At 44.1% G+C, this 12,065-nt stretch overlaps 1 pseudogene; it reads left to right on the top strand.

The window, feature by feature from the left end:
- The first annotated feature begins 9,710 nt into the window (after positions 1 to 9,710).
- On the top strand, positions 9,711 to 9,827 carry LOC111589902 (uncharacterized; annotated as a pseudogene).
- The last annotated feature ends 2,238 nt before the right edge of the window (positions 9,828 to 12,065 follow it).

The raw sequence follows: 12,065 nt of genomic DNA on the forward strand, positions 1-12,065 counted from the left end.
CCCGACTTGTGGCCAAGGGATATTCACAAGTCGAAGGTTTGGATTTCGGTGAAACCTATGCACCCGTAGCTAGGCTTGAGTCAATTCGTATATTACTTGCCTATGCTACTTACCATGGCTTTAAGCTTTATCAAATGGACGTGACAAGTGCCTTCTCAATGGACCAATCAAGGAAGAGGTCTATGTTGAGCAACCTCCCGGCTTTGAAGATAGTGAGTACCCTAATCATGTTTACAAACTCTCATAGGCGCTTTATGGGCTCAAGCAAGCCCCAAGAGCATGGTATGAATGCCTAAGAGATTTCCTTATCATTAATGGCTTCAAAGTCGGTAAAGCCGATCCTACTCTCTTTACTAAAACTATCGCAAAAGATTTGTTTCTATGCCAAATTTATGTTGATGATATCATATTTGGGTCTACTAACAAATATACTTGTGAAGAGTTTAGTAGGATCATGATTCAAAAATTCGAGATGTCTATGATGGGGGATTGAAGTATTTTCTAGGATTTCAAGTCAAGCAACTCCAAGAAGGCACTTTCATCAGCCAAACCAAGTACATCCAAGACATACTTAACAAGTTTGGAATGAAGGATGCCAAGCCCATCAAGACACCCATGGAAACTAATGGGCATAACCTCGACATGGGAGGTAAATCCGTAGATCAAAAGGTATACCGATCGATGATAGGATCTTTACTCTATTTATGTGCATCTCAACCGGATATTATGCTTTCCGTATGCATGTGTGCAAGTTCCAAGCCGATCCTAAGGAAGTTCACCTTAGGGCCGTGAAAAGAATCATGAGATATTTAGTTTATACACCTAAGTTTGGTCTTTGGTACCCTAAGAGATCCACTTTTGATTTAATAGGATATTCAGATGCTGATTGGGTAGGGTGTAAAATTGATAGGAAGAGCACATCAGGGACTTGTCAGTTTTTGGGAAGATCACTGGTGTCTTGGGCTTCAAAGAAACAAAACTCAGTGGCTCTTTCTACCGCCGAAGCCGAGTATATTGCCGCAGGGCATTGCTGTGCGCAATTACTTTGGATGAGGCAAATCCTTAGGGACTATGGCTACAAATTGAGCAAAGTCCCTCTCTTATATGACAATGAAAGTGCCATCCTCATGGCGGATAATTCCGTTGAACATAGCCGCACTAAGCACATAGACATTCAATATCACTTTTTGAGGGATCACCAACAAAGGGGGGATATTGAGATAGCTTATGTTAGCACCAAAGAACAATTAGCCGATATCTTTACCAAACCATTAGATGAGAAAACCTTTAGCAAACTTAGAAATGAGCTAAACATACTTGATTCTCGGAATTTTGATTGAAACCTTGCACACACAGCTCATTCATATACCTTTGATCATATCTCTTTTATGTCTACGACTAATGTTCTTTCAAGTGTATTTTATGCTAAGTCGTAGATTGAAAGGGAAATGGAGTCTTAGGCGAAGACAAGGCTTCCACTCCACTCTAGCGGTATTATTTACCCTTCGCCGTCACTCCACATTACTCCAAATTGGTATAATCCTTCACTCTTATTTCGTACCAATGGGGACAAAGTAAAAAGGGGGCTCTCCAAGTCTCCGTTTTTGGCGTTTAATGCCAAAGGGGGATAAAGTTTTAAGCCCAAAGCAAAAGGACCGCACCACCAGCTAATTTTTAAATTGTGTTTCGAAAATTTTTATTGGTATGTGTTATTTTCAATTGGTATATATCAAAACCCTCTTGAAAACTAAGAGGAGGGGGAGTTTTGTTTAAAGTCAAAGGAAAAGCATCTGAAACAGGGGAAGAAATTTCAAATCTTAAAAATGCTTCTTGCAATCTTATTCATATACCTTTTACTATTTGCAAAAGACTTTGAAAAGATTTTTCCAAAAGAATTTGCAAAAACAAAACAAGTGGTGCAAACGTGGTCCAAAATGTTAAATAAAAGAAACCAACCATGCATATCTATTAGAAGTAAAATATTGGTTTAATTCCAAGCAACCTATGCACTTACCTTATGCAAACTAGTTCAATTTTGCACTTATATATTTGCTTTGGTTTGTGTTGGCATCAATCACCAAAAAGGGGGAGATTGAAAGGGAAATAGGGTTTAACCTTTTCCTATAAATAATTTTGGTGGTTGAATGCCCAACACAAATAATTGAACTAACTAGTTTGCTCTATATTATATGTTCTACAGGTGCATAAAGGTTCAACACAAACCAATAAAAGATCAAAATTAGGGTTCAAAAGAAAGGAGCAAAAGAAACCGAAGAGAACCCTGGTCTGGCGCACCGGACTGTGTCTGCTGCACCAGGGCCGTACACTCTGAGCTTGCCACCTTCGGGTTTCAGAATAGCCGCTCCGCTATAATTCACTGGACTGTCTAGTGCACCAGCGGAGCAACGGCTCCAGCGCAACGGTCGACTGCAACGGACACCTGCAAAAGCGCTACAGTTCGCGCAGAAGTCAGAACAGCCGCCAGAGGCGCACCAGACAGTGCACAGTACCTGTCCGGTGTGGCACCGGACTGTTCGGTGCCACAAGAAGACAAAGCTCCAACGGTCGAAACCGCTAGAACCCTAACGGTTAGGTGACGTGGCTGGCGCACCGAACACTGTCCGGTGGCACACCGGACTGTCCGGTGCGCCCATCGACAGCAGCCTGCCCCAACGGTTGAATTGGTGGTTGGGGCCTATAAATACCCCACAACCACCTCCACTCCAACGATCCAAGCATTCACTCCTTCACATTCAATACAAGAGCAATAGACACCACTACAAAGACACAATTCAAGTGATCGATCCGCTCAAAGTCTCCAATTCCACTCTAGCGCATTTAGGCTTGTGAGAGGATCATTTGTGTTTCTTTGTTGCTCTTGTTTGCTTGGTTGGCTTTCTTCTTCCTCATTCTTGTTCTCAAGACATTTGTAATCAAAGCAAGAGACACCAAGTGTGTGGTGGTCCTTGTGGGGTCTAAGTGATCCGTTTGATTAAGGAGAAAGCTCACTTGGTCTAAGTGACCGTTTGAGAGAGGGAAAGGGTTGAATGAGACCTAGTCTTTGTGACCACCTCAACGGGGACTAGGTTCATTAGAACCGAACCTCGGTAAAACAAATCACCGTGTCATCCGCTTTACTTTCTTGGTTGATTTGTTTTCCCCTTTCTCCCGGACTCGGATTTTATTCTAACGCTAACCTCGGCTTGTAGTGTGTTTAAAGTTGTAAATTTCAGTTTTCGCCTATCCACCCCCCTCTAGGCGACTTTCAAGGAGCTTTTGATAGAAGATGCTTCGGAAGACGAGCTTCTCATAGAAGAAGAGTCACCAATTAACTTTGATGAACTTGTCGGCTACGACGATGGTCGTGACTACTCAACCGACGACACATATCCCTACTAGTATGTAGGTTGGTCTTTAATAATAATATTAGTATGTATGAAAGCCACGTCTGTATGACGAAAACTTGAAATGGTGCCACAATTTGTATGACCAATCTAGTATAATGTTGTCATGCTTTTGTGGGTTTCTAGTGGTGTCTTCGTTGTACACTCAAACCGTTTGAACTAGTACAATTATTTATCAGTTGTGTTTCAGTATGTTTGCATCAATTCATTACCAATTTTTGAGTACATTCATGACATGTTTGTTCTGCTTCTGTTGTATAGAATGGGGAGTGATTGGAACCAGGTCATGTCACAATATGGTAGCTTCCTTAGCCAGATTGACGAGCAGCCTGTGGGTACTCAATATTTTGAACTTCCAGTGGATGCCCACGCCGAGGGATCAAGAACACCAGTTGTACCTAAGAAGCCTAATCAACGAACAAAGCTAGCAAACTTCACTGCTGATGAGGACACTAGGGTTTGTCATGCTTGGCTTGCTGTCAGTTGTGATCCCATAATTAACACAGGACAGAAGAGTCAATGGTTTTGGAGTCGAATAACTGAGGCCTACAACTCAATACGAGGAACATTGCCCGAAAGGTCGACAAAATCTTTGATGAGTAGATGGGATACTACCAAAACACAATGTTCCACTTTTGCTGGTTACATGATGACAGTCCTCCGACAGAACCCTAGTGGGCTAACTGACGTAGACAAGGTACATCTTTACTATGAAACATTAAATTAAAAGTTTAGGTTTTTGTAATTATGTTCCTGCTCTAATAAGCCTTTCTCTTGCAGACTTCACTTGCAGCCTCTAGATTTGCAGCTATTGAGAAGAAGCCTTTCCACTTTTTACATTGTTGGGCCATACTGAAGGACCAACCGAAATGGATGGACAACCACATGGGTCAACAAAATCAACATGCCAACGCAGTTCCCACCCAATCTAACACTATCGATGTTGATGCAGAGGAGTTGGTTCCAACTAGCATCACATCCAAGAGGCCACTTGGTCGGGATTCTTCGAAGGAAAAGGCTAAGCGTACTAAATCTGTTGACACATCTTCATCAGATTTGGAGTTGATGACACAGATGGGAGATCTTTCTTTGGAGCGCCTATCTGTGTACAAAACAACTGTTACAACTGAGGAAAAGAAGTTGGAGTCAATGAACAAAAACGAGAGGCAAAAACTGCTCCTTGAAAAGAAGAAGTTGAACCTAGAGAAATTAAGGATGGAAAGGCAGAAACTGAAGGACAAGGAAGAGGAGGTCATGATCTTAAGCATGGATCTCAATAAATGTAACCCTCTTCTTCGAAAATACTATGAAGCCAAGCAACAAGAGATATTGGCAAGAGTTACTGGCTCATCCTCATATAGTAAGTGAGGATCAGTTTTTCCATTTAGTTTTTTTATCATTTCTGAATGAGGCGTACTCTCAGACTGCTTTGTGTGAGGATGTTGTTATCAGACCGATTTCTGGTTTGTACCAGATTTTTTTCTGTGAGGATGATGTTATCAGACTGCTTTGTGTGATGTTATTTGTTTGAACAATTTGTTTGAAGACTTACTTTCTATGATAATGCTGTTAAAGTTTGTTAATGTCTTAAAATGTCTTCTGCGTTGTAGTTGGTAGTCATGACAGTCCTAATTTTGCATGGATATATTTCTAGCCATAGTTTGACACACATCTGCAAGTGAAGTTTCACACACATTTGCATGCATCACATACTACTTGATGTTATTGATTTGAAGGACCGGTCACATGGGACACTATGACACATGACACACAAACAGACATGACACACAAACAAACATAACACTAGCACACACATGAGACACAATTACATAGTTTGTCACCCATCATTTTACATGAGAAAGTAGGAATAAAACAGACACTACGACATTTTGGTTAAATGCCGTCATTTTATTTAAGTACCATGGGATGACTCCATGGCTATGCAACTCCGGAGCCAAGACGCGCCCAGTGATGGTGGATAAGATCAACATGAAGCTGAGTATATTTGTTTCGGTCTTTGATTTGGTTATACCTTTGATTGACGAAATCGTTGCGCTCTTCCATTGAACCTTGACTAGTGTCATCCACCACTCCGATGTTCTCAAAACTTGTGTTCAACACCAATGCTCCTTCGTCCTCTACTATCATGTTGTGCAATATTATGCAAGTTTTCGTGATGTCGCCAATGTTTTCAGGACTCCAACCGTAAGCAGGGCCACAGACCACACCCCATCGCTTCTGGAGCACACCAAAAGTCGTTCAATATCTTTTCAAGCAGACTCCTGAATTGTGGCAAAGTGTTGCGTTCTAACGTCATAGGGATTACTGATTGTCTTTACAAATGCTGGCCAATCTGGGTAAATCCCTTCTGCTAGATAATATCCCATATTGTAAGTGTGACCATTCACAGAGAATGAAACAGGAGGTGTGTCACCGCTGAGATGCCTTTCGAAAAGGTTTGAACGGTGCAGAACGTTGATGTCGTTGCAGCTACCTGGCATTCCAAAATATGCATGACATATCCAAAGGTCATACGAGGCAACTGCTTCCAAGATCATGGATGGATGTTTACCACGACCTATAAACATTCCCTTCCATGCACTTGGGCAGTTACACACTCCCAATGCATGCAATCGACACTACCAAGCATACCAGGGAACCCTCGTGACTCGCCAACTTGGAGGAGGCATGCGATATCTGCCGCATTAGGTGCACGGACATAGTAAGGCCCAAACACGGTTTGGATGGCCGTGCAAAAGTGTTTCAATGCCTCATGAGCGGTTGATTCACCAATGCGTACGTATTCGTCGACCGCATCAACAGGAATACCATAAGCAAGGATGCGAATAGCAGCAACAACTTTCTGCAGAGCAGAAAGACCTATCTCACCCGCACAGTTTGGGCGTTGAATAAAGTATGGATCGACTTGTTGCACAACATCAACCAGGCGCTCAAACACATGGCGACGCATGCGGAACCTACCATATAATAAATGTGTGTCACTATGAGGGCCGATCAAGTTAAGTAAGTACATGTCAAAATGAAAGTGCGCATGAAATATATGAAATACCTCCTACGGAATTGAGCATTCGTGTACACGGGTTGCGCTCCAAAGTAGTCGGCTCAGATTCTTGCATCGCCGCTCATGTGATCACGATGAATCCGAACACGGCCAGGAATGGAACCACCGTGACGACGCTCGTTGCGTGCACGGCGCATCCTAATATGCATGTACGTGGCCATCTGCAACTCTTCTTCTTCCTCTTCCATTTCTTCCATCATCCTAACAAGAAAATTTGATTCTAAGTACGAGTTCATTGTTGTGGAGATTTGAAAGCCAAGTTTGAGTGAAGTATGCAAGCATCACTCGCTATTTATAAAACGAGTAGGCTTCGGAGACAAGCCATCCTCTTGTCGTGCAGACGAAGCTAGTCGATGGCTTGTCGAAGAAGTGTCGTGGCTTACGGTGGAAGCATGTCAATTTGAAAATATATTTTCATACCGATAAAATACTATGCGACATTTAAGGACAATAATTACACACATAATTTGAAAATTATTAATCAAGCATTGTTTTGGAGATTATTATTTCGAAAATTATTAAATACACTATTTTGCGTATCATTTGTATTGCGTGAAATGGGAAGAAAACAAAGAAAACAGAAAAAGAAATGGAAAAAGGAAATCTGTTAACACTGTAGCTTTAGGGGACCGAATTTAGGGACGCTGCTGGAGACTGAGAAGATATAGAGGACATAATATTTTAGAGTGTGCTGTAAAGGACAGAGAATATTCCTTTAGGGGATGAAATTTAGGGGACGCTGCTGGAGACAGCCTCAAGGCGGGACCCTTGCGGCTACCTGTAGTCGCGGATGATGAGCGACCTACCCCGACTCAGAACCTAGGCCTATCCGGTAGTCCAATGGCCTTCGGACAGGTGTTACCACAGGTCATGGCGACGAGATTGCTCGGCAACTACAGCTTGGGACAGACCCTCAGCAGGACGGTCCCGAGCCCCCACATGTGCCATCCGTCCGGGCAGGAGAGGTCCGGTGCCGTCACGTGTCTGGACCATCATGGATGGGACCTAGACCCCCACAAGTATCATCCGAACCCCTAGCCAGGGGTGGTCCAAAGCTGCCACTTTTGCATGCGCCTCTAGGTGTTGCTCCCTGCTCAGGTGGAGACCCGGTGCTGCCGTGTGTCCTATGGTGCGTGACGTAAGCCCTAGGCACGGGGGCCACCCGCGTTCAATGCGGGCATGGCACACGGTTGTTCACACCACTCACAGGTGGTGCGCACCCCGCTTGAATGTGGGCGGTGTGTGCAGTATGCAAGGCCAGTATTGCGTTAGTAACCCGCGCGTTACTAAGGCAAAGACCATTGACCCACTACGCCGTGCGTGGGTAACTCTCATCATGAGTTCTACTGTTCTCGCTGCGGTGCCAGGCGAAGAGACAGGAGGAGGGGACAGGACGACACCGTCCACCTACTCCCCTACGCAAGATGACAGGTCAGGCTACACCGCAACCTACGCCAGATGTCTTCACCCACACGCTGACTGGACGGGACAAAGGAGAGTCAGGCCAGAGGAGCCAGCACGGCGACCAAGTGAAGACACCTACCCGCCGTGGGAAGAGGCCTTGGTTCACCAGCTCTTCTTGCCGCTCGGCGTTCATATTTTAGCATTCCTAGGCCCACCTGTCGGGGCCAGTTTCCTTGTTAGTGCTCCCCTAGTCTATAAAAAGGAGGACACATACGTTGTAAGGGGACACGCCTACACAAACTCAGGCACCCTGGAGACGGGACAAAAACCCCACTGGACAATCTCACTTGAACCCGAGATTACTTCAATGCAAATCGGCTGGCACCCTGTCTCCTGTGGTCGGGGAAATAAATTAAGGCGCATGGAACCAAGCTAGAAGTGCAGGAGGAAATAGAAAGGGTAGCAATCTAGGCCCATTTAGACTGTGCTGTCCCACATAGGATGTTTTAAAAATATTAGGGTGAAGGTTTTAGCTGTTTGTTGTGAGATTAAGAAAATTTTACGATTTTTTTACACAACCCCCAATATAAGGTTTTTGAAACAAAATTTAGCAATCTCTTAGAGATGCTCGTCCTTAATAGAGTAGTAAAGATAAGTTTTTCATTGCAGCTAGTGAAGTAGAGAAACAATTTTCTCCAATTGCTAAAGATCGTATCATGCCTACAAATTCTAGTTTCATATGCTAGATATGAAAATAAGGGGAGTTTAATTTCTAGAGACTAATTTCTAGTCTCTTTATTTTAGTCCTTAAATCTCTTCTAATGTCCGCGCAGGTGGAAGGGGTGACTGAGAAGATTGTCGCTACAGTAGAATATGTCATTCAATACTCTTGAATGACAGGTACTTTGACGTCAATCAAGAGCTTGAGAAGGACTTCAAACGAGTAAACGTGTATTGTCCTGCGAGTAAAGGTTGGGGAGTAAAAATTGATAATGGATTAAAAGCACATATAGAAAATAATATTTTATTATTGTAGTAGGTATAGATAGAGATGGTAATGGATCGCGATCTAAATGTATCTTCACAATTTATTATAACCCTAAATAAATTTTAATTTAAAAATGAATATAAATAGAGACGGACCCTAATTCGATCCGATCCTTAAATTTTATAATTTAAATTTAGAGCACGTTGTCACCCCTAGGTATAGGTGGAGAATTTAGAGGGAATCGCTGCGAGAAATAAAAAAGTAAGGGGTGAAATCTTGGCGACATGACACAAATGTGATACATAAAGGGAGAAATTTAGAGAAACCGTTAGGGACATAAGTTTGTCACAATTAAATAAAATAACTATTATTCGCTTCTATTTCACGTCTCAGGCCTGATAAAGTCTCGACACAAGTGAGTGTTATATAAGCTTTGTGTCCACCTTTCTCCATCAGCTTGAGTTTTTGGATTGAATTAGTTGGTACATGGACCTCAATGGTATGGATCGTGAATTCAGATCACCTACAAAATTCTCTACTACTTAAGTAGTCAAAATGTAAGGTGTACGAAAAATTAGGTGAAGAGAAATTGTCTCTTTAATACCTCTATTTCTATGAAGCACCAGTTTTCATGGTTCGACGCTTCACGTGTTATAGTACGTTATCAAGTGACGTGTGACGTTACCTCCTAGATGAACCATGAGAAAACACCTAAACCTAACACGACACGAAGTCGCACGCCACGTAGCACTCCCAAATAGTACCACTCGCTAGCTGAAGGGGATGAGCAGTCGAGCGAGTTATAAAAGGGGGCATGTCTCATTTTTAACTCATGCTTTTCTCGGCTTTTTTGGCTAAAATAAAGTGTAGTATCCACAGTTTAATATCTGGTATGTGAACTATATGTCCACTTTAATTTTAAATTTTTTATGTGAAGGGTCCACTTTAATTTTAAATTTATTTTCTGTGGGGAGTTGTACTATACCATCAAATCAGACTGGTGTGTCGTCGTAGCATTATAAAAAAACTCAGCCGAAGAGGGAAAGACCATACTTTCGGTATTATATTAAGAAGAGACTAAAACATGGTCCTGGCCGAGAAAATCCTTAAACCCTGACCCCATCATCAGCGGGCCGTCACCGTCCACCAGTGGCAGAGCATAACCCAAAGTCAAGGTATGGCAGTGAACAAAACATATTGCACTAAAAGCTAAAAGAAAAGCTCAGTAAGAAAACACTAAGTACCTCAATGCACTTTACCTCTAATCCTCTGTTCCACTAATTCTCACTTCCTCAATGCTCAATTACGTGCACTATGTTGTGTTGTCTGTGCACAGGCTGAAACTGACAGCCTCACTGGTCACCGGACTGCGAAAGGGGGGCCACACGGGGATGAATCTGAACCTGACATCCTCACTGGTCACCAGTAGACTGGAAGGGGGCACATAGGGAGACGCTGTGGCGGCGACTGGCAAGGCGCAACAAGCTCCGGAGGCCAGCCACAACCCACCGCCACGGACGAGCTCGGGGCAGACAGGTGGGGGAGGCGGCATCGTGGCGAGGCACGGTCACGCGAGCCACGCGCGACAGCCGACGGTAGGAGGTGGGAGCATGGGAACAGTGGAGCTAGGAACCTAGGAACAACGATTAGCCGCAGAAGCCAAGAGCAGAGCTAGTGGGCGGTGGTTGGCTGCCTGGTTGAAAGGATCACGATGCCCAAGAGGGGGGTGAATTGGGCTTTTCTAAAAATCAACACTAATTAAAACCTAAGCAAGAGCCCAACTTCACCCCAACAACTAGCACTAAGAGAATAATACTAGAAATACAACAATGCTAAGACAATACTTCAAATACTTGCTAAACAAATACATAATGTAAAATGCTTGAATTAAGTGCGGAATGTAAAGCAAGGGTTAGAAGACTCCTCCAATTTTTCCCGAGGTATCGAAGAGTCGGCACTCCCACTAGTCCTCGTTGGAGCACCCGCGCAAGGGTATCGCTCCCCCTTGGTCCTTGCAAGAACCAAGTGCTCACTACGAGATGATCCTTTGCCACTCCGGCGCGGTGGATCCCTCACGACCGCTTACAAACTTGAGTCGGGTTACCAACAAGATCTTCACGGTGATCACCGAGCTCCCAACGCCACCAAGCCGTCTAGGTGATGACGATCACCAAGAGTAACAAGCCGTAGACTTTCGCTTGACCAAGAGAAGCCTAATGCAAGTGGTGTGTGCTCTAGGTGGCTCTCGCTAGCGCTAATGAGGTCCAAATGCGGGATTAAGATTCTCTAATCTCCTCACTAGGCTTTTGGTGCTTGCAATGCTCTACCAATGTGCAGGAATTAATGTGGCCAGCAAGACATTGAATATGGTGGGTGGAGGGGGGGGGGTATAAATAGCCCTCACCCATCAACTAGCCGTTACAAGCAATGTTCTGCGCATGGGTGCACCGGACAGTCCAGTGCGCCACTGGTGCACCAACGGTGCGCCAACGGTCGACTCCAACGGCTAGTCCTGACAGCTAGCCGTTGGGCTGATGGCACACCGGACAGTCTGGTGCATTGTCCGGTGCGTTGTCCGGTGCGCCACGAAAAATCCACTCGGGAACCTTGCGCTCTCGAGTTTCTGCATGGGGAAACCCTTCCCCTAGGCCAACCTGGCCCCACCTGGCAGAGGGCGCACCGGACAGTCCGGTGCACACCAGACAGTCCGGTGCCCCAAAGTCAGAAACCCTATTTCTATTTTCTGTTGTTTTTCAAATCGGTTTTTGTTCTAACTTGTGAGTATGTTCTAGAGTGTCACCTAGCACTATATGTGAGTGTGAATATGCACCAACACTACAGTATAACTCTCTTGGTCAAACTACTCATCGACAACCCCTCTTTATAGTACGGCTAAAACAAAATAAAAGACCCAACTAAATCACGAGTGTCCGCAACTCCTTGACACTCGGACTACGTAGACCTTCACTTTGTGTTTCATCGCTTTAGCCATCACTTCGAGTTCTTATCTTCGGGATTGTTTTCACCGTTGTAGTACTTCTACCTGTAATGCGACCTAACTTATGATTTGTCTCTGCAAAACACACGTTAGTCACATATAACATTACATTGTCATTAATCACTAAAACCAACCAGGGGCCTAGATGCTTTCAATCTCCCCCTTTTTGGTGATTGATGACAACCCTAC

Source organism: Zea mays, chromosome 7 (genome assembly GCF_902167145.1).
Source record: "Zea mays cultivar B73 chromosome 7, Zm-B73-REFERENCE-NAM-5.0, whole genome shotgun sequence".
NCBI lineage: Eukaryota > Viridiplantae > Streptophyta > Magnoliopsida > Poales > Poaceae > Zea > Zea mays.